Here is a 24,528-nt window from a genome sequence, read left to right as displayed (position 1 = left end):
ATAGTTAATATCCCTTGTGAAAGTTTAGGAAAAGTATATTACTACGTAAATATATCATTATTTCTCCTTGTGAGTTATATGACCATACTGATTGATATGACGAGAATCGGACGTTGATATCGTTTTATGACGTTTGTCACCCGCAGACCTGCCGGTCCAACTGTAGCTAACAGTAGAGGTGAGAGATTTTTAGTCCCATATAGATCTATACACAAACTCACACTCTCCCTCGGGGAGACTCTGGATCATAAAGGTGGACTTCTACTGGTACTTAAATAAGTACCGAAGACGCGTCTCACAAACTGGATTAACGACTTTACAAGTAATAATGCGAAAACCTTTTTATAAACAACTGATAGTTTTGTAAAAAGATCCATTTGTTCCATAAACTATATTTATCATAGTTTATAAGTTTATTTCCATGCTTTAACCTGGGTTTTGTGTTCTCATTCATTTTGATGGCAAGATAACGAAATAAGTAAAATTACATTTATAAACACAAGATTTCTTGTGTTTTACTTGTATCCCCCCCCTAAAAAGCATTTAAAATCATTTTAAAAGGTAGATTTTAGGGGTATGACATCACCTTATGTGAGTGATTCGATTGAAGACTGGAATAAGGATGTTCTACTCACGAACGAAGTCCCGTAGCACAAATGAGTCCTAAATAGCATGTAATGATACATATAGGCATGAAATTAGTGAATCTAACTACAAAGGCGATATGGAAACCAACCTAGGATGCAATAATAACTCACCAAAGGAGTGTTAGAAGCAAGTTAGGAGGCTAAAAGGGAGTTCACGGCCAAGCTAGAAGGGTTCACGGCCTCATGAAGGGTTCACGGCCCTATGGTGGTTCACAGCCCAACTTCAGAGAAGAACACTTGAAGATCTTGTTGTTTGGCAAGTGTTTGAAGATCCTAAGTTGTATTCCAAGGAGATACAAAGAAAAGGGATGTTTAAGAGTGAAATTGGTGTTCTTGATATATGATACTTGAGATAGAATGGGATGTTTGCGGCCAAGAGAAGAAGAAGTGAAGGAAAATGAACCAAACTCATATATATGCATGGTGTTCACGGCCTAAGGAGGGTTCACGGCCGTGAACATGGTTTGCGGCCGTGAACCTCACTTGTTGAGGTTTATGGCTCAAATGAAGTTCTTGGCTCTCGGTTCTTACGTGGTTCACTTCCTAACACACAACCCTTACGTATACTAGGTCTAGAAACCTATAAGTTTGACATTCAGTTGGTTTTGTCACACCCCGACCAACGGCGGAAACGTCGGGGTTGCGACTTAAACATTTGGATCATAGTCAACAACATATAAGGAAATAATAACAGAATTTATTCGACATTACATTCATCCGAAGTATGAATATGACAAAACACACTGTTTAATAGTCCAAAAGCGTTATACGCGGATTTCAATTTCTTACAACATAAAAGAGACAAAAGGCTACTATAGAGCCAACAATTTATTTTCAACGTCAAACCCATTATCCTCACACGTGGTGAGAGTTCTTCTGGCCACCTTGAACACCTAGAGACACATGCATTTTGAAAATACGTCAACAATAATGTTGGTGAGCTTTATAGGTTTTCTTTTGACTTCGAAGATTTTTATAATTCAAAATAATGTTTCCAAAGACCGGTAAATTATAAAGCATATTTTCTATTCAACCACTTTTTAAACGATAAATATTAGTCATTTTCATGACGATTTTTATTCTCTGGATCTTGTCCGATACGAAAAGCTATGTCGTACGGAGAAGTATATAACGTCCTAACACTCGACACTCTCGGTCCCAAATTGGGAGAATTGACTCAATCTATATTTATACATCTTCGAATAAAATTCTTCAATATATTAATTTGCCCATAACCGAAACTATTCGTCGCTCCTCCACAAGCCGCATAGGCGCAATAAACAAGCCACACAGGCACAATACAAACAAACATAGAGGAATCGAGATCGTTACTAACGTTTAAAAGCAGTCGTATAGTAACGAAGAAAGAAACACTTGACGCCTGTTGCCTCGTCAGACGAAGTTGTAGCTATCAACCACAGACGGAAAATAACCATTCGTATAAATCTTTCCATAAGAATTAGATCTACACCAAAGTTCTTTATTATAAATCTTTGCCGTGTACATAGACCTACAGTATATGATTCCTCCTGGATTAACGGTTATAGAGCTAGGTGTCGATTTCAAGATCTGATCCTTACAAGGGAAAAACACACCATCAACAAACTCTCTCCTTCACCCCTTTCGATACATTCCTCCCACAAGCACACACGGGATACACAATCCGCGAAATACATGGCAATAAAAATTCGTCGCTTCCAATGATCACCAACGCGAGTTTTAATTTATTTATGATTTTATTTTTAGCTAATGCATTTAGTTAAATATTAAATTTAACCTAGCTTTCGAATAAAGAGACGGTAGCGACTCAAATAATTTCAATCTACCAACCGATAGGAAAGATTAGCGTAGTTGAGTACTTCATACGTGTCGGTGTTACGTCGGTTGACCGGTTGTCGCTTAAATCGAATATTTTTGTATTCTTAATATTTACTTAATGTTGAAAACGTATTATTTTCGTTTGCAAGTAAACTTTAGTCTTAAAAATACATACACATTATTTTTCGATAAGATTTCGTATCATACCATAGTAAATAACTACTTGTGCTTTATTCTCATACTCTTGTTATTATTATTTTATCATCTCGTTTAGTTCTTTACTATTAATACTTGGTGAATAATAAACTTAATTCCCTAGTATACACAAGTCATAGAGATATGCCTATTATGACAAGTTAAAAGTGTTCATCAATCAAGATTTCGACACAAGTTCTTAACGATGCCTTTATTTATTCCGACAATTAATATAACACTAGATTATTCTTATCTAACATTTTTGTTTACACAAGTGCTTGTAAATAAGTCTAACATTTTATAAAATTCTTGTGTATAACCATTACTCATCACCATCTTTTTAACAAACTTTATTTGTAAAAAAAAAAAAAAAAAAAAAAAATTTAGTGTATATAATAAACATTGTCTAACAGTTTTGTATCTATCACTACTGTGCATGCATATAACACATAAATTTTAGCCATATTAATATATCAAAATACTCAGGTATGTGTCTCCCCCCAAATAAGTGTAAATGTAAAAACGGGGCCATAAAGACTCACATTTGGAGCGTGATTTTCGGTTCGGTTTCGTTTGACTTCATGGAAATTTCTTGTCGTAACTCTTCACCAACTCTTGGAAGAAGACCCGGAACTACTCCATCCCGCTGAAATGATGATTATGGGACTGTTTTAGGGTCGAAAAGGTAAGAAAACACGAAGTGTTTCCACCGTTATAGTGGTTCTCGACAACAAAAAGGTGGCAGGGGCTGTTTCGGCAGCCTCTTTGCCTCCTTAATTTTCTATTTTTGAAGCTGTTTCGCACAAGGGAGAGAGCAACAGGTAGGGGCAAAAACAGTGGGTGTTTGGAGCTTATTTTGACAGCAAAGACATGGAAAAATTAACAGCTCTGTTGCCCTCTTTTCTTGCTGGAAAAATAGGTCCACAACACCTCCAAATAGAGGTGTTCTTGGGGATCACGATGCAGAAAAGAAAGAATAGGTAGGCTAAGGTGTTTTGGTGAGTTTGGGGCTGAAATATGTAAAGGAAAAGAATTATAACATAGCTGGGTATTTATGCTTCAAGATGGATTTGACTCATGGAGGAAAGTTAGAAGTTTTGTCATACATTCATCATGCATGTGTACTAGTAACTTACATGAGTGGAGAAATATGTGAGGGAGAAGAGAAGGAAGAAAGAAAACGTGAGGTGAATGTGTTTGTGTGTTAAAGTCTCTCATCTACATTGTACTTCAAAGTGAAGCTTTAAAGCAACCTCCTTTAATGAGTGGTACTTGCTTCATAATGAGAATTTGAGGCATTTGTGGTTGGAAGGCCTTAATTAAGTGAATAGGAAGAGGTAGAATCTTAGGAGTTGACTTGGCCTTCAATGCTAGTTGTAGATATACTTAGAGTTGATTGTATGTACTAGTTCTTAAATGGGTGTAGTGTCAAAAATGGACTTTTGGGTTTTTATGGATAACTTTCGAGATATCTAACCATATACACACATACATACATCTCATACTTATTTATTTTGTTATATTTTTGTCATATAATAATCAAGTCCCCTTATTATTACATATAACATTTGTAAGGACTTAGATATTTTTATAAATATAACTCTTTCACTACATAAACATAATTGTATGTATCTTATTGGTTTTATTAGCATATAACTAGTCGTATACGAATAATAATCTATATTAAACGATTCTTATTGCTAAAATATATATTTATATTCTTAAGAACATCGTACATTAAGTCCTCCATCAAAATTAGTTACGGTCGTCATTCGACGGACATCGACCTAATTTTTACGATTGTTACATTCTCCTCCCGTTAAAAGAATTTCGTCCCGAAATTCAATTGATAGGTGTATCGTTGTCGAACAATTGGGGGTATTTCTTCTTCATCTGATCCTCTCGTTCCCACGTGAACTCTGGTCCCCTTTTTGAATTCCAACGCACTTTCACAATAGGAATGCGACTTTGTCTCAATTTCTTGATTTCACGGTCCATAATCTCAACTGGTTCTTCAATAAAGTGTAGATCGGTGTTTAACTCGATTTCGTCGAGAGGGATGACAAGAGTGTCATCGGCCAGACACTTTTTCAAATTTGAGACATGGAAAACATTGTGTACTTTTTCCAATTCTTGAGGTAATTGGAGGCGATAAGCAACAGGCCCAATTCTTTCAAGAATTTTGAAGGGTCCAATGTACCGTGGGTTTAGTTTTCCCCTTTCCGAATCTAATCATCCCTTTCCAAGGTGATACTTTTATCATAACTCTATCGCCCACCTGGAATTCCAAGGGTTTACGTCTTACGTCCGCATAATTTTTCTGACGACTACGTGCACCTTTCAATCGCTCTTTGATTTGCACGATTTTCTCGGTCTTCGGGTCCGGTCCGTAGAGTATCTCCAGAATGCCTCCTGGCTAGTTGTGTATCTCCAACTTCTGCTTCATAAGAGGTCTAGGGCATGGAGAAGGGTCAATGCTTGATAAAACTAGAAACTTTAAGTCTCGTAAGGCCATGAGTGACTAGATCTGAAGTCATAACTTCATGTTATGCTCAAATCCCGAAAATGACTTCAATATGGGCCAAAACATGAAGAAAACAACCCATAACTAGATCTAAGCATACTATAGGCAAGATAGGAGCTTTATACCTTTGATGAACCATAAATGAAGCTAGACTTCTGGATCTACTCTTCTCCAACACTTCCTTGCTCCTTCTTCAAATATCTCCTTCTTCAAAACCACAAGAATGCACCAATAATGGCTCAAAACTCTCAAGAGTGAATTAGGGTTTCGTAGCTATGGTTTGGGATGATGGAGGCTGTAAATGATGCCAGCCTTTGGAGGTTAAGGTGTTTAAATAGGGTGCAAAACCCTAAAATTAGGGTTTCATTCTGCCAGGCCTACTCATCGAGTAGACTTCACATCCCGTGTCCTAAATCCATCTCTACTCAATGAGTTTGGGGCCTCCAACTCGTTGAGTTCCTGCACAAAAATGGATAAATTATAAATTTAATTACATGCCAGGAACCGAGCGTTACAGTTCAAGTCCCCCTTGGAACGAAAAGTATATATTTAAAAGAAGAGTAGTTGGTGTGTGTCGGTTAGCTTAGCTTTTGGTTCAAATTTTTAGCCGGACCGCAGCTGTAGATGTCACATCAACACACTTAAACTTAGTAAAAGGTACATTGATATTCTATGACATTCGGCATTTATTGATTTGTCAAATGCATATCATGTCAGCAAAACATAGCGGTTAAATAGGTCAACATTTTAACGACCGGTCTAAGTGGCATATTTTTTGTGTGTACAATGACTTGCCTTAATAGCATATGAAAAAAGGAACTACTAGAAAAGGCTCTTGTTCCTACGAAAATTTTCATAGGAACATTTTTCTTCATAAGTTTCTATGCATTTCTGAGGGATTTCCTAGTAATCATGTAAAATAGTTTTCCTTGGAAATTCCTACGCATTTCCTAGGACATTCCTAGAAAAGTCGGAAAATTGACAGTTCCTCAGAAATCCCTCGGAAGTTCCTATGCATTTTCGAGGAAAACATTTATTTTAGGCATTTCCTCGGAAATCTCTCGGAAGTTCCTATGCATATTTGATGATGGATGATGGTGCTACCGTTGATATATGTTCGTCACTTTTTGTCATTTTGTTGTTGTTTTTAGTGGTGGTGTTGATTTTTTGGTACTTCTGGTGTTATCTTAGTTGGTTTTTTGGGGATTGCTTTTTGTTGTTCCTGCTTGTTGCATTATTTGTCTTAGTCTAAGTTTTGTTTGCTTAGCTTCTTGGTTCTTTCTCTGTTTAGTTTTGTTTGAATTTTTTTGTTTTTTGCTAGCTTCCTGCTAGCGTTTATTTTAATGTTATTTGATGCCGTTCAAAAAACTAAAATTATGTATGTTTGTTTTAACATGTTTTTAGGTTCGGGAGTCGGAAGAAAGACAATTGGACAAACCCAAATGCAAACCCAAGCCGAAAGACATGTACAATTGGATGCTCAAATGGCTGAAATCATGAGACAACTCCATATTAACATTCCACCTGATGGTAGTTAGTTATTGTTGAAAAAGCTCATATATTTCTTAGACATTTTAAATTATATTGTGATTTTAGATGTTTGCTTAAACTTGTTTGATAATGAATACATCTTAAATTCATATACCGGTGCACATTTTCTCGGAAATCCCTAGGAAAACACTAGGAAATTTTGTCACAAATATGTGACAAAAACGTCATAAAAACTATCATTATAGAGATTCCATCGGCAATCCTTAGGAAAAAATTCCCTCGGAAATCCGAAGGAAATAAATTTCCTTGGAAATTCCGAGGAACCTGTTTCCCTCGGAAATGCCTCGTAAATTTTCCCGGAATAGGCATTTATAGGAAAGTTCTCGATATTTCCTACAAAATATATTTTCTCATAAATGACTCTGGAAAATTCCTCGGAAAGCTTTTCCTATGAGGGTTTTTTCCAAGGAAGTAATTTCCTATGAAATTCCTAGGAAACTTCTATTTCCGGAATTTTCTGGGAAAATTTTCGTAGGAATAACTATCTTTATCTAGTAGTGAGAATTGGTACATAACCGAAGTAGGACAAATGGAAAAAATTAATGCTGTCATTCTATGACCTTAATCCTAAATAAAAACTAGAAAATGGATAATTCAAGAGTATAGCTGCTAAGATTACATGTACGAGTCTCCTAAGTCCTAGCTACCAAACAACAACAAGATGCTAGAAATGTCTATTCTTCAAACTCCATCCAGCCTGGAACACAAATAGATTGGTTGTTGTCAGAAAAAAAGTTAAAATGTAATTTCCAAAAACATATGCAAGGACTCTTACTCGTGACCATCAAATATTGTATGAAGAGTAGTCGTCACTTTTTGTAAATCAAACAGCTTCACAGTCTTCTGTTTGCCCCTTTACCAAAACAAGTTATTTAAAAACGTAATCTGAACATAAATCCATTGTCGTCCAGCGGTTAGGATATGTGTCTTTCACCCAGGAGACCGGGGTTCGAATTCCAAATGTATCTGAATTCCAAAACATCAAGAAAACAAACACATTCATCATCTGTTTTTACTTCCGTTAGTTTGAAAACGGGAGTTTGAGGGGAATGTTTTACTAAGAGTATGCATGTAAAGTGTCAAATTGCATTACCACATCGCTACTAGAATAGAAATCTACAATTTAAATAAGCTCTATAAGTAACACCTTACAGCAGCCTAATATAATCACTAAGCCATGTAATAAGCACATAGCGAACTATTCTTTCGCCTTTTACTAAAGAATACCGTGTGCTTGTTACATTAAGTGGCATACCCCTATTTTTGGAGAGGTGTCCTTTTTTAGGAAGCCTCTAAAAACTCTTAGTTTTAGCTTTTTAAGCTATTGTTCTGATGCTTGATTGTGAAATACAGATGCTTAGTAGTAAAATGTTAGAATTTTTTTTTAAATGCTTGATTGTGAAACCTTGCTTAGATCTAATAATTGGGAAAATATGAAGTCTCGGAAACGGTAAACAGTAAACACTACAAATTAACCAATTGATGCTTTTTTGACATCGATAAAACCAACATTTGCATCTTTTGTATCTTTGACATCTATCACACCCGATGCATGTCAAAAGCAGTATTATAATGACTAAGTGGAACGTTTTTTGTAAGTACAAGATGACTTGACTTATCACATATGAAAAGGAATTTATCACCAAGGTAGGACAAATGGAGAAAATGCTGTCATTGTATGACATTAATCCTGAATAAAAACTAAAAAAATGGATAATTCAAGAGCATAGATACTAAGATTACATGCATGAGTCTCCTACCAAACAACAAGATGCTAAGAATGTCTGTTCTTGGGACTCCATCTAACCTGAAAACACCAATTGATTAGTTGGTGTAAGAAAAAGGGTAAACAAATAGGTAAACGTATGAAGAGCAGTTGTCGGTTTTAGATAATCAAACAGCTTCACAGTCTTGTTGGTTGAGCCCATAAGGCCGTAATAAAATGCCAACACTAAAACATAAATCCATTGTCATCCAGCGGTTAGGATATCTGATTTTCACCCAGGAGACCCGGGTTCGATTCCTGCAATTGAACTTTTTCGTATTTATCCAGAGATAGAAGTAATAGTACTTCAAACCCAAATTCCAAATGTAAAAAAGATATCCAAAAGCATTAAAAGAATTCATATTTACAACGAAAATAAGCTATACAAAAAGAAAAAGAAAAGAACTAAATCGCCCGAAAGGCCAAAATTCAAGCGGCTATCATACCATTAGTTTGTAGTACAACGAACATCATACCAGTTGTAATAAGTCGAAACCAGCCCTCAAAATAAAGTCTGGAATTGGAGCTGGACTCTGGAGAACGGGTCATTCGAAGGATCTAGAAGGCATAGTGATAGTGCATAAACTTTCAAAATAGCTGTTACTATTCTTATCTGAAAAGTCATTACGATTTTTTTGTATAAAAACTATTGATAAAATGATTTTTTTTTTGCATTTAAGCTATTACTTACCTACTAAAATCGGTTAGCAGATTGCGTACAGATGTTTACACTAGTTTCCTGCCAACATAGTGTGTATCACGTTGGGCTATTTTGGACCGATTTTAGCAGGTAAATAATGAATTAAATGAAACAAAACAAATTATAGTAGTGGTTTTTCTATAAAAAAAAAGGAAAAAAAAAGGTTGTAATGACTTTTTAGTACTTAATGGTGAAAATATAAAGACTATAGTTTAAAAGGGTGTATAAAGTAGAGTCAAGAAGGTTTAATTGCATTCCCAAATCGCAAGGTAAACGGAAATGTAGATTTAGAAATAAATGTATAAATAAGGCCCTCCAACAGATTATGAAATTATGCAAGCCATGTGATGAGCACAAAGCGAACTACTCTTTCGCCTTTTACTAAAGAATACCGTGTGTTTGTCACATCAAGTGGCATATGCCTATTTTTGGAGAGGTGTCCTTTTTGGGATGCTTCTAATTATTCATAGTCTTAAGCTTCTATTGTGCAATTGGAAAATTTATTATTTTTTTTTTAAAAATGCTTGATTGGGAAACCTGCTGCAGAAAAAACAATTATGAACTACAAAAATATAAAAGCATTTGTGTTATACTGATCCTTTGGCTAAAGATGAAGTTTGATACTGTCTTGGAAATGGTTAACATACTTGTTTGACATCTAATGAGCCATGAAAGATATGCCATAAAAGCTATTTTCAGTTATGGGAATGAGGGCATTCATGTCTTTTGTGTAGGCAAGAGATCGAGAGCAAGTCTTTGCCCCATCTTGTTCCATTTTTTATTTGTGTGAGAAAAATTGCAGCTTTTGTATCATTGACGTGTGTCCGGCCAGTGTATCCCAAAAACAATACAACATGTTCTATCATGCCCATTACTACATAACCAACTGGCCGTAGGAGAATATTAACTACGCTACAAAGTTTTTTTTTTAAAGCTTATCAATATATGTAACCAGTTACTCTTTTATTTACAAGACGAAAAGGTTGAGTAACAAAACATAGATTAAGAAGAAAAAAACCATTGCCTACTTATATTTCTTGTCTTTGTACGAGGATTGGGTTGGTCTTCATCATCTTATCATGGTAGATGTTTTCAACAATCTATCAAATTTGAAGAATGTTATCCGAAGCAACATTAGCAATGACCCAATCTTCATATTGATTGTTTAGAAGTGATAAATAATAAAGGATTGTTTATTTAAAAATTGTTATAAAGTAAAATTGTAAATGACCACATTAAAAAATAATTGTAAATAAAAAATATAAATAATAACATGATTAACAACTTAAAATGAACATGCTATTAAAATAACTTCAAAGAATAAAGCTAACTCCAGGCATTCGTCATAGATTAAACAAACAGACTATATAAACCAAACATGATTTATATAATAAAAATTAACATATTATTTGATAAGTCCAAAAGAATATTAGCCAAGTTTGAACAATTTATGTGATCATACTAAAAATCCAACTGTAAGAAGTTACACTTATATTCCAAAGGTTAAGTACATCTTACCTCCGCGGCTCCTCTTAACCTATTAAGACCTGCTGTATGCATTAAGTTTAAAAGAAGTGCTCCTATATATGGATTAAGTTTTGTTTCCATTAAGTTCATTAAGTAAAAAATAAACTCCACCTTAGACATTTTATGGGTCATGAAACAGTTTTTATATAAAAAGATTGGGAATTTATTGCAAATCTTTGAAAGTTGGTTTGGAAATGAAAGTTGCACGCACAGCAAATGCCATTTCAAAAGGTGTTGTATTTCAACAACCAAATATTAAAAATATTTGTAATTGATTAGTAACAATGATTAATTTTGTATTTGAAAACCACTAGATTTAATGTCATAAATTACAAATGCTTCATTTGTTTAACCGATAAAGATTTGTGTTCGTGCAACATCGATTTCTTTGTCATCTGGAGGACCATAAATCAAATTTAATCAAAGAAGTTTGCACAAGTTCGTAGCCATAAGATATAAAAGTGATGATATAAATTTAAGAGAGTCTATGACAAACATGTTTCACTTATATGGTAAAAATGTGAAATTTTCAGTTTATTGCTTTGAGGTGGTACTATTAAAACTAAAATTAAGTTTCAAAATAATTGAATTACTAGTAATAAGGATACTATTTGCTCCTAACAAAAACACCAACTTTCATTTACTAGTAACACGTCATAATATAATAATTCAAAATAAAGAAGTATTGCTACATTCCCACATTTCTAGATGAATGGAAATCTACAACTTTTACGAACCGTATAAAGAAGGCCCTTCACCATCCTTTTGAACTCATGCAGCCATGTGATGAGCACAAAGCGAACTATTCTTTCGCATGCAACAATGTGTGTTCGTCACATCAAATGACATATGCCTATTTTGTAGAGGTGTTCTTTTATGGAATACCTCCAGCAATTAGTAGTTCTAAGATTTACAAATTGTTAGTGATATTCAGCTTTGAAGTATATAATTATAAGGTTGTTCCTCCAAATGCTTGATTATAGGCCTAGCTAATAGTATTAAATTATGAAATACAAAAATAGAAACCAATTTAATTAAGCTATAAACATTTATGCTTTATTGATTTTTTGGCTAATGATGAGTAGAACTTGAAGTTTGACAGCAAACACCACAATCCATTAAAACTTATGGTTAAATATGCAGTCGGGCCGGCCAAACCAGGCTTTGATCAATCAACGGGTCAAGTGGGGTAGGCCAGCGAGCCTCAAACATGCTATTTTTGGGGGTGTTCCCAAGCCTCAACCAGGCTATATCGGGGTTCTTGCAGTCTGCCCTGGTTTATACCCCGGCCGGCCAGATAGAGCCATAAAGGGCTTTTATACTTTTTAAAAAACTTTGAAAATTTTTAACATGAAGATTTGTATCGTACTAGGAACAATTGAAAGTAAGATGTTATAATCAACAAATCAACAAAACTGCATTGCTATTTTTGGCTTCTAATCCAACCTAAACTAATTATTTATATTTATTTTATGGGTTTATATATAAAAGGAAGAAATAGCAATATATTTTTATAGATGTAGATCTTGGTTCTAGGTACTGAATGTTTAAACTGCAGGAAAGTGTCTGAGTTTGTTATAAATGCAAAAAAAAAATAGCAATATATTTTGAATATGTTATTTAGAGCACCATACTCTCATTTCTTTCCATTTCATGATGAAATGAACGTAGGATGATATACGAGTAAAAAAATTACAAGGACACTTAAACAAATGAAAAATAAAAAATCCCAAATCATGCAGACCTGAGGGCAGCCAGGCAAAGCCTGTAGGCTTTAATAGGTTACTTTGGGGTGCACATCTACTTGTTTGGAATTTCAAAAAAAAAGTTATATAAAGCAAACGTTTGAACTTAAAGACATCCCACAATAGTGTGGGAATGAAAGTTCAGTCGCCTGGAATGGTGTTGTAAATTATGTTTTTGGTTTTAAAAAAAAATCTTTTCAATTTTGATTAAGCTCCATGTAATGTTTGTGGTCTCTTTCAAGTAAAAGTATTGTTTTTAGTCAATGAGTATATATAAACTATGCAATTTTGATCCCAAAATGATAGACATTTTATTTGACATAGGGCCTAAAAACATAACAAAAACCTCAAATTAGGACCAAAATTGCAAGATAACACCTTTAAGGACCAAAATTGAAAAAAAATAGCTATATTCAAGGACCAAAGATGTAATTTACTCTAAAACCGTAAGGAAAATGACATTGTAGCACATTGATGTATTGCTTTCGTCCCGATTAGGTCCTCACTTTTTTTTTGCACAGTAGATAACGTAACTTGTTTTTTAATTGTTAAATAGGGTATTGAGCCCCAATTTTATTAGTTTACCGGTTACATAAGGTTAGATGGATGGCTTATAATGGATAGACCATGTGAGAAATGTTTGGTAGAACTGGAGAAAGAGAATTAAACTGGAGAAAGAGAATTGATTCCACTGTTTGGTAGAACTGAGAAATCACTAGAGAAATGTTTCTGAGAATCATTTCTCTTGTTTGGTTGTATTAAGCAGTGAAATAGAAATGATATTTTTTACCTTGTTTATTCCTTTTCAAACAACATTTTTTTAATGAAGTTACAAATATATCCAAACTAAATAAATATAATCACACCACATAATACAATATATAAACCAGAATAATGAAATAATAATAAAGTTGTTCAATCATTAAACATAGTATCAACACCACATAACGAATAATGAAGTTTACACAAAAACATGGAATAAATTAATTGTTGGCAAGCCTTGCACTCCAATCAGTAAACATAGTATTAGCAAGAAGATCTCGACGCTCAGTCCATCCTTGCGAGGTCTCTACGGTAGAAATAATGTTGTCATGTTCGTCTCCAAATTGTTTGTGATTAGTAGGGATTTCTTGATCAAGGGGGTCTTCAGTCATGGTTGTACGTATGAAATTATGCATCAAACAACATGCAATGATTATGCGTGGCATAGATTCTATTGGCTGGTATGCTTTATCACGTAAAATAGCCCATCTAGATTTAATCAATCCAAAACATCGTTCTATTACGTTCCTTGCAGATGAGTGTCTCATGTTATATAACTCTTTAGCATTTGTAGGTGGTCAAGACCAATCATTAAAATGGTAATGTTGTCCGCGATAAGGTGTTAAAAAACCTTCACCATTTGTATAACCCGCATCACAAAGGTAGTATGTTCCTATAATAGATTCTACATATTTAGTTTAACTGTATTGATAATAATATTATGAAGCTTTATGTGTTGTGTATATCATACCATGAGGTATTTTAAGACCATGTGGTCTACTAATAGCATCTCGCAGTACTCGACTATCTGTTGCGGAACCCTCCCATCCTGCTAGTACATATATGAACTGAAGATCTCTCGAACACACTCCGAGCACATTAGTAGAAATCTCACCCATGCGTGTTCGATAAGGTTTTCTCTTCGCTGCAAGGAATTTAACTTTGATATATGTTCCATCTAATGCTCCTAGGTAACCCTGTACATAAAAAAATTTATTTAATTAATATTGGAATTAAATAAATTTATAATAATTAATTACTAACCTTAAACCACCTCCACCTCTCGTCGGGATCGTCTTCGGGTATTGGCACAGGTTTCTTGTAGAACTCTTTATGTAATCGACATTACCGCATCTAAGACTAACTTGAAATATCGACTTACAGTTTCACCTGACCTTTTGAATCTTTCTACTATAATCCTATTTTTTTCGTTATGTGTAAGTACATGTAAGAACATATCAACTTGCTCGTCAAGTAACATGTTTATCTATTTTTCAACCCCCCCCCTCTTTGGTCAAGCATGTCACATAGTCTAGTAAATGCATTTCTATTCATTCTTATGTTAATCACACTTGTTTTATCACTTTTATAAACCATATCATGAATGCTATCACGTCCATTATGGTAACTCATTAAGTATTTTGTCCGTAATATTGTAGCTTTTTCTAAAAGATTCATAGCGAAATCATACATCATCCACCAACAAATCATAACATACATTGCATAAAACGCTCTGATGGTGGTTGTCCTAACAATTTCTCTATTTCGTACAATCCGTTGTTGCAAATGTGTTCGTGTCATCTACGTACATACAAACAAGGAAGAGTTAAGACAAAAACACAAAAACAAAAAAAATGTTGAAATATTGTAAAAAAATCCTAACAGCCAATGTTTGGAGTTGCATAACTCAGCCTAAACCAAACCAAATAAGCTATTTCTTGAGACTAAAACATAAAGACAAAGGTGTAACATCCGGATTCCCAGGTATTCTATGTTATTAATTTATTTTTAGTTATGAGGAGGGTCTCGACGAGTTGACGCCTAGACTCGTCGAGTAGGATCGCGATTTGCTGACTGGATTAATGAAGGGACTCGACGAGTCCGCGTTGTGGACAGAAACCCTAAATCTTTGGGCATGTGCCCTATTTAAGGGTCCTTATAGCCCTCAATTGCGGCTACCAGTCCAGAGAGAGAAACCCTAGAGAGCTTGAACGAGTGGTATAAGAGAGAGAGCCTTTTTGATCCTTATTAGTGTGATTTTGCAAAGAAGAAGGTGTTTCCAGCAAGAGGAGGTCAAGGGGATTGCTATTCTGTGGATTTCCAGCTTGGATATGCAACTTTGAGGTAGTAAATCGATACCTTCTTCTGTTTAGTATGAGATCCTTGAATTTAGGGTTTTCTATACCCTTTTATTGGCTTGAAATGATGAGTATATTGTCCCTTTGAGTGTTAGACTCTGGATCTGGACCTTTAGAGGTCCAAAGAGCCTTATCCAACCTGCTTTATGTTGTTCCATGGAAGAAATGATCTTAGGTTGCCTTTTTAGAGATGATTTCACCAAAGAGAGCCCTATGTGTGTTGCATGAGTGTAAAGGTCGGACCTTTACGTGATTATTGTGAATGGGGAAGGCAGATCTATAGGTTAGAGAAGCGGATCTGACCTCAGAAGGTCATTTGAGTGTTGCCATGGACGCTACTCGCCGAGTTCATAAGTGGACTCGCCGAGTTCATAAGTGGACTCGACGAGTCGAGTCGGGGTTGCCCTTCGATTCGTGACAGGTGTAACCCGTCGAGTGAAGGGATGAATCGACATGCCAAGTGAGGCTAGAAGGATTCTGAGGACCCACATGGACTCGCTGAGTCGCCCATGTTCACTCGACGAGTCGGGTCAAAGTTTGACCGTTGACTTTAGTTGACCTTAGGTTTTGGTCAAGCTGATTCCGGAGAGTTCAGGGAGGGGTAGGATGGCCTTCTACCCAATCTTTAGAGATGAGGCTATGAGAGGGTATTGATCAGGAATGTTATCCGTATGATAGGAGGAGGCTAGGTCGGGACGTCAAGCACGAGAGTTTATCCGACTTCGTACGAGGTGAGTCTTCTCACTATACTGTACCTAGAGTGGTACGTATGTGTGACCAGAAGGTCTTATATGCGATGAGATGTATGTGCTGTATGCTGTTATATGATATGTATGTGTTATGTATGTTATGAATGATAAGGACGGGAAGGTCATCATGATGTGGACCGGAAGGTCAGGATGATATGGACCGGAAGGTCATTACAGGTAGGGCCGGAAGGTCTACCAAGGTTGTGGAACGGAAGTCCTCTGAGACACAATGACCGGAAGGTCTTATAGCCTTGAGTGACGTATGTGCGTATGTGGTATTTTTGGGGAACTCACTAAGCATTTATGCTTACAGTTGTTGTTTTATGTGTTTCACGTACTAGCGAGGATCGCGAGAAGGCGCCGGCATGATCCGTACACACTCATGGAGTTTATGTCTTGAGATTCTGGGATATGTTTTGTTATGATAACATTGGATACATTATGTTTTGATATTACCTTATGAATAAAAGTATGTTTTAAAAATGAAAAATTGTTTTGGAAATTTACGTTGTTACAAGTTGGTATCAGAGCCTTGGTTTGAGGGATTCAGATGCACCCTCGGGTGTATTTGAACTCAAACTGAGGATTTGAGAAAGTATTTCGTAAACTAAACAATTTTTCTAAAAGTAAAAGGATTTGAGAAAAGCAGAAGGAAGCAGTGTGTACGATCAGCCAGTGCCCGAACGGTGATTTCCCAAAATACCCTTACATTATGTGTTATGAGATATGTTATGATATGTTATGCATGCTAGAGTAGGCTAGGTATTCATATTAGGACTAGAGTGGCCTGATTTGTGATGCCTTAGCCTAGGAAGATTTCTGCTGCTATGTGATGCTTGAGAGTGAGTAGGTAGCATTGAGGAGCTTATGAGAGGTCTACCGAAGGGTAGCCTATGCCAGCGAGATGTAGAGTACTTGTGATCTGGGATCCTAGGAGGAGGACTTGGGGTGAATATTGATGCGGTGTGGACGGTAGTATAGGGCCCATACTACTGAAGACACCGGATCAGTGTGCAGTCCAAGTAAGAATCCTTAGGGTACTAGGGAACAAGTAGGGTTGAGTGATCGAGTGCGAGTATGATCGAGCGAGTCTCTGATATTTTTATGTTGTATTTCAGAGACATCATGGTTGGGACACGCCACAGACCGGAGATGAGCGGCGTGAGTGACGAGGAGCTTTGTCAGATGATCCACGATGAGGTGGCTGCGGTGATCCGAGCCAAGATTCTGGAGATGTTTGGGACTATCAAGAACGCATTGATTGAGACCTTTGATGAGCGGTACGCAACGGTTACTGAGGTTGCGGCTGCTGCAGCTACTGCAGCTGTTGCTGCTGCTAGACCTCAGGGGGGTGACTCGATGTTGTTCCGGGAGTTCAGCAACACGAAGCCACCAGAGTTTGATGGGACGCAGGATCCGATTGCTGCGATGAGATGGATTTCTGATATCGAGGGATGCTTCTACACCTGTTCGTATCCGGAGCATTTGAGGGTTCGGTTTGCGCTGAACCAGCTTCGCTTGGGAGCGAAGGACTGGTGGAAGTTTGGGACGGCGAACTTCACTCTTGCAGAGATTTCAGAGGTGACCTGGGAGAGGTTCACCATCATGTTCAGAGACTAGTACGTTCTGTTGGATTAATGTCTAAGTCCATAACTATAATTGGTAAGACTTGACCCGACCCGGCATGGTCCATTTGGGTTGCATGGCATCATGCATTTGGATAGACTATAATGAGAGAAATAACACTTAAGGTTGGTTAATATATTATAAGTTCTAATATATTAATAAGGCTATTTAATTAGTATTGATCAAGAATTAATTTGGAATTAATTAAGTGATCAAAAGGAGACTAATTAAATATATGGGTTGATTGTGTAAATCATTCATTCTTATATATGTGGGCTTGTGATCCAAGATTCCTTATGTTGGACTAAGTCCATGGGGTGACCCATGGATACTCCATGGAGGTTAAAATCCATGGAGCATAAGGAATGGGTAAAGTTATGAGTTACATGGTGTAACCCTAATAGCCACCATATAAAAGAATCCCATGGCTCAAGAAATCGTACACTAATGTGTGAACATGAGGGCTAGACGATTTCAAGGAGTGTTCCATTTCTCTCAAGTCATTCCATGTGCATTTGGTGTTGTGTGAACCATTTGAGGTGTCACACTTGGGGCACTAGGCACTCAAGCTTCATGGAGTCAAGCTACACTACAAAAGGTATGTATTCTATCTATATTATTACCCAAGTATCTATGATTGTATGCTAGATAGGGTAATACCTTGGAATATTAGCATTTGCATGTATATTAGAGAAAACATAGATCCAAGGTATTTAGGGTTGCATGTACACCATAGGAGTGTTAGAATGTTCAAAACCCAACAGTGGTATCAAAGCCTAGGGCTATTTTCAATTATACTTGATGCAACTTATTTTTCAAGGCTTGTTTTCTTGTTATACTTGCAAAATTAGCTGAAAAATCGAATTGTATTAGTTTAAAAGTTATGCTAATTACTTGAAAAAAATTTGATGTGAATTATCTTTGTTCATATGAGTTTATTAGATTAATAGAAAAGTTAATTGATTATGTGTTTTCAATCCATTTTAATCTAAGAGTTGATTCTAAAATGTGTTTTTGTAACTTGTCCTCAAGTTATATGAAAAGTCATATTTAAGTTTCATAAAACTCATAAAAAGTTGGCAATGGTTACAAAAATGAAGAGTCTTGTCCTCATTAAATGGTTTTATGACTCCATAACTTGTCCTCAAGTTTTGTAGGTTCAAGAGTCACTTCATTAAATAATAAAATGTGTAACCTTAATTAGTTCCATAAGTTACAAAAATAAAGAAAAGTTACATTCTTTTATTAGTTTAAAGTCTTCCATAACTTGTCCTCAAGTTATGGAACTTGAAGAGTTTTTTTTTAATTAAAACTACTTTAAACACATAAGTTATGGAATTAATTAGTTTTGAATATTTTCAAAACTTGCCCTCAAGTTTTGGAATTTGTAAAGTTTTCCCCATGAATACTTTAATTCCAAGTTAGGCCTTAGAATTTTAAAAGTTAAAATTCAACCCTTATACTTTATAGTATTATAAGTTAATAATAAATATATGTATAAGAGCAAGTCAGTCTTACCGTTAGTAGGCCTCATTCACGAAGCCGGTCCATAAGGGGGGTATAAGGTTACTGCCTATAAAATGACATTTTAATGGGTGTCCACTCTCACCCACCGCTTCCTTGACTGGTGGAGGGTCGTTAGCCGAACGGGTAGGACAAGGACTATAATTCTCCCTTCATTAAAAGTATTAATGATAAATACTAAGTAACTAAACACTTATAAATTCCCAATCTTAGTTACTTAGGAAAATGTGAATAAGGTGCTAATCCATGAAAGTACACTTTGCACTTTGTTTAAGTCGGTTAGTGGAGCGTGTGTGGTTAACCGGCACACTAACTCGTATTTAACAAGGTAGGCAAAGGGTAACTTAATGTTTATCATAGTATCGATGGAGCGTGTGTGGTTAACCGGCACATCGATTGAGGGGTAAACACTTAAGGGTACCAAGTAATTTGCATGGTTACTTCACACCTTGTTTTGTGATCCTCGGCATCCCAGTCACAAAACCTGAAGGGCACACTCGAGATTGAAACATGCCATTGAAAAGTTCAATGAATCTCAAAAGATCTAGGAGTTTCAAATCCAATTAAAACCTAATAATACATTTCGTTTTTCGTGGTGGAAATTGGTGAATCGTCATTCACCTACCTTCAAATATTTTATAGTCTGGATTACGGCATCCCTCTTCCAAGTTATAAAATATTGTGTTGGGTCCTAGCCTTAATATCTCATATTGGGTGTTATATTAAGGACTTAAATCAACTATCTTGAATATCTCCCAAAAGATGTCTAGTTCAGACATCTATGATCTTCCCAAATCTCTTGAAACTTCACTTCCTTCTCCTCCTCCAATTATTCTCCCTAACCCACAAGTTCTTGAAAAATTTAAGGTCACTCAAGCCCTATTGGCAAGCAAGGTCTATGTGTGATCACATCTTGGAGATGAAGTCACATATTGACAAGCCGGGAGAGTTGGGTGTCAAAGTCTTGAGAAAGTTGGATGCGCAATCACTTTCTAAGTCACATAGTAAGTTCCTTATGAACTACCATGTAAAGGACTATGACATGACCCAGAATGATCTTATCTATTTGCTTTGGGGTGCTTAATCAGCAATGATTTGGAGCACTGGCAGAGCAAATCTGATTAGGAGATCAACTTCTCAATGGACATTGACAATGGTAACGTTGGATACCCAGAAAAAGCATTCTCTTCCCAATGGAAAGGGATTGGCCATAGTCAACCCGGTTGACCAAATGGTAAAGAGAAAGGCTAAGTCTGAGATAGTCCTATTACCAAAGAGTCCATATGTTTATCTTGCCAAAGGAAGGGGCATTGATTGCGAAGCTACCTATTTACCTGAAAGATCATAAGGTTGATCAAGTCAAGAAGTTTGACTCTACTTTAGGTAAAAGTCCACTATCTAACTCTGTTAAGTTTCTATTTTGAGATTCTTATTACATGATGTGACTGGGTCACATGTTGATGTTTTAAGAATCAAAGAAAAGTGAAGAAACTTAAAGGACGTATATGCTGATTCTGATCGTGAAGATGGATTTCAATCGCATGGTTCAGTGATCAGAATTTTTGAAGCTGTTACTTAGGAGTTATGATATATTGCTTAGGAATAGATAACAACAAGTTTTTCATATGCATTTGCACTGTAAGGATAAGTTTTTTCCGCAAAGTTTTGAAATAAAATAAAAGGTTTTAATTTTATATTTATTTTAAAATATCCTTACGAGTGGCATTTGTGAAAAATGGTTGTTTATATGATTCCATTAATAGCAATATTTAGAAAAAAATGGACTTGATTCTTTCGTTTGTGGTAGTGTCATAATTTACCAAATACGGAAAGATTCTCATTCCCAAGGCTTCAGTTGGATAGAAACTTGGAATCATGCAAGTTGAATAGTATGATGAATGTGAACTTTCAAGCATTGGAAAATTAAGACTTGTTCACATGGATGTGTGAATCAAGTAAAGGACTAAAGGGATCGAGTACACATTCTTGTGCACTGGTCAAGTCCACCACAAAGATCGATAAGACTATTCGTCATGATTTACTAAAGTTTAGTAAATATGGTTATACTTACAAGATTAAGTATAATTCTGAAACATTGGAAAAGTCTCAATGTATGGCAGAACGAATGAGAAGAATCAAATTAGGCAGAAAGATAAAAGTTTCTCAAATCTGAAAAGATGGGAGAGTACTTTAGTATCATGTTTTGTGATCATCTTAATGATTTAAGAACCACATCACAATTGGTCTTCTAAGGACATCTTAGTGCATTCTTATGACTAAGAAGAGGAGTCATGAATTGTTGAAATGGTTAAATCAAGAAGATGAGTCATACTTCGTTTCAAAACAAGTCTTAGAGTCATACTCCAAGATTGTAACTTGAGTGACATATCTTAAAGAAAGGTTTAAAACACTTGTCAAATGTAAGAGTAAAAGTGTCCTACTCTTGTACATTTGAAATTGGTAAGTTGTGATGTTTTGGATAAAACAAAGACCAACTAAGGCCAATTGTGTGAAGTGTTTGTCTTGATAAAAAATCCGCACTATCTCTTGAATATTTTGCAAGATAGTCTTATATGTCAAGAGGATAGTGGGAGTCTTAAAGATCTTAAAAAGAATTTCAAGAACTAATCAAGAATAAAACCTGAGGTTCTTCACTAGCACACGACTTGAGGTTTATAACCTATCGTGTTGACATATTATGTGCCCATTCCAGTTAAAGTTGGCTTTGCATAGGAGTTCTAAAAGTTCTCAATTGGTTGCATAACAACTTGGAAGCAATAGTAGGCCCTGTACTGCCAGGTAGCAAGAAGTTAAGATTGCATAAGTTCAATCCATATGAGTTTGGATTTGTCATTATCCTTGTCTTGTGACTATGGTTTTGACGATTCACATGGATAAGAACACATACACCATAAAATCTAAGGGTCATAAGGTTTCTCTCCGATTCATGAAAATGATGGTGAGGAAACACTTCCACCAAGTAGATTTGAAGCAGATGGCAAAAGGTCTAAACAATTGAGACTATGATTACGGCATCCCTTTTCATAGTTCTGAAATTGTTTAGACACACATGCATGCTATCTAAGGAAAGGTGTATGATTTTGATAAAGTTTTATCAAAGCATCTCGTATCAGAAATATAAACTTTGGTAAGAAAGTCAATAAAGTATTGATTTCTAGAAGTCCAGCTGATTTCTGAGTACATGTCAAAGCTAGTGGCAGCATAATCTAGCATACAAAATAATAACTTTACAAGTATAACAAGAAAACAAGCCTAGTAGCAATGTTAATTATAGAAAACAAAAGTTTCAATTCGTGAGGCTGCAGGGATTGAAAAAGTTGTTTTGCTATAATTAAGGGAGAGGATATACTTCATTTCAGTTCTAAAGGCTTAGATTGAGACCTTAATCATCTTTAGTCAAGAATATATATATGAATTTCATGTTGGATTGGTTCAACTTAAGGAAATTCTATATATTGCGTTCTCAAAATTCGATTATGATTACGGCATCCCTCTTCATAGTCAAATTTTGAAAAACATGGCAAATAAAAATATTGTAGCAAAAGACTGGTCTAGAATCATGTCTTTATGTGAGACATCATGAATCGTGTACCATTTGCTTTGGGTACAAGATCGATTACATGTGCTATAATATTTATCCTTTCTGAATTTTCCAAATACCTTGGGGCGTTAAGGAGGAAAATGTCGAGAATTGGATATGACTAAAGTGATTAAGCAATTGTCGAGGACAATCTGAGGTTTACCAAAGATTGGTTGCTCAGGGACAGTTGGAAGTATAGTGCTAATTTTGGAAGGACCATATTGACATATTCTGAAAAGAGGCATCTCTTATTCAGAAGTGATAGTCAAAATAAGAATATGGAGTTGTCTCCATAGGTGGAAGTTATCTGTGTAAGATTAGAAAACTTAATGCAAGAAGCATGTTCAAAGCAATGTACTTTGAATATGAGACTTAGTTTCCATGGAGTTGAACTCCATTGGAATACCTTATAATGACTGTTGACAAGTCTTTGTGACTTTGTACATATTCATTACAGGAGGGTCAGTGCATATAAGTTTAAAATCTAAACAGATTTCGATAAATGATAGGAATTTGAAATTCTCACATTTTTCGATAAGGATTTGGGAGTGTGAAATTAGAATCATTGAAATTATGTTCAATTGGTTTATTTCACAAAGTAAGGATCATAGACAAACATAGAGTGCATACTTGGTGTATGGCAAAGCTATTGTTTAAGAAAAACATAGTGTACATGCTTGGAGCATGGGACAACTAGTGTTTTTAATTCAAGTATAAAGTTGATAAAACCGAAACAATGAATAATGAGTAATCAGTATGGTGATAAATAAAAGTGTTTATTTATATTCATAGGGTTTGATACCATATTTGATTCATTTATTCTTGTGTTTCACTTTGCATGTTTTTACTTCCAGAATAACTAAGTCGCTCTTCCTGAATGATTAAGTTATTCAAACCATCCACAGTCGGTCATATGTTAGAAGTAGATATGAATCAAGACTGTCATGGGTTGGTTTGTAGAGGTCCAAGTTGGTGGACAAAGTGGTGCTACAACACTCATGAGTGCTCATAAGTTCTGAGTATTGGATTCAACCCGCGCTCATTTGAACCACTTCATGCATTTTATCACGAGTGATCATGAGACGATAATATCTTATATTCTTCAAACCTAGAGATATGAGTTGTTACTATAAGTTGGTTGTACATTGATTGCACGAAAACCCATTCGGTAACTCGATGTTATAAAACGTGCCTTTGTGTATGATTCAACAAGTAATAGAACAAGCCATATGAGTCGAAGTTTATCCATTCCTTTTACCTTCGGGATAAAAGAGATATCTGTGGGCCCCTCGATGATTTAAAGATGATACATGTGAGTGCTTGGCCAAGCCAGGACTGTTTTGATTTGTCCAATCAGTCAGTCATCAGGAATCGGAAATCGGGAAACAACAAATGGACAAAGAGAATGATTGATAATCCATGTCTCAGTCCATATGATATCTAGAATGAAGGAATATATGATCCCTTATCTAATGGACAAGTCATTGACAAAGGTCAGAGTTCATCGACAAGGTCAGAGTTCGACAGAAGCTTTTGAGAGCTACGATTGCTGATCGGTTCCTGAAGTCATACGCAATAATAGTTTTAGACTTATCCAAGTGGGAGACTGTTGGATTAATGTCTAAGTCCATAACTATAGTTGGTAAGACTTGACCC

General features: G+C 35.7%; 2 non-coding genes across 2 annotated transcripts; both read left to right on the top strand.

The window, feature by feature from the left end:
• Positions 1-7,908: 7,908 nt before the first annotated feature.
• Positions 7,909-8,027, top strand: LOC145141527 (U5 spliceosomal RNA). The gene has a single exon (XR_013722724.1). It is a non-coding gene; the product is annotated as a U5 spliceosomal RNA (small nuclear RNA).
• Positions 8,028-9,538: 1,511 nt separating this feature from the next.
• Positions 9,539-9,655, top strand: LOC145141533 (U5 spliceosomal RNA). The gene has a single exon (XR_013722730.1). It is a non-coding gene; the product is annotated as a U5 spliceosomal RNA (small nuclear RNA).
• Positions 9,656-24,528: the final 14,873 nt, after the last annotated feature.

Source organism: Lactuca virosa, chromosome 9 (genome assembly GCF_052849685.1).
Source record: "Lactuca virosa cultivar CGN04683 chromosome 9, Lactuca_virosa_CGN04683_v6, whole genome shotgun sequence".
NCBI lineage: Eukaryota > Viridiplantae > Streptophyta > Magnoliopsida > Asterales > Asteraceae > Lactuca > Lactuca virosa.
The sequence above is the reverse complement of the archived record's forward strand: the minus strand, read 5'-3'. Positions and strand labels throughout refer to the sequence as shown.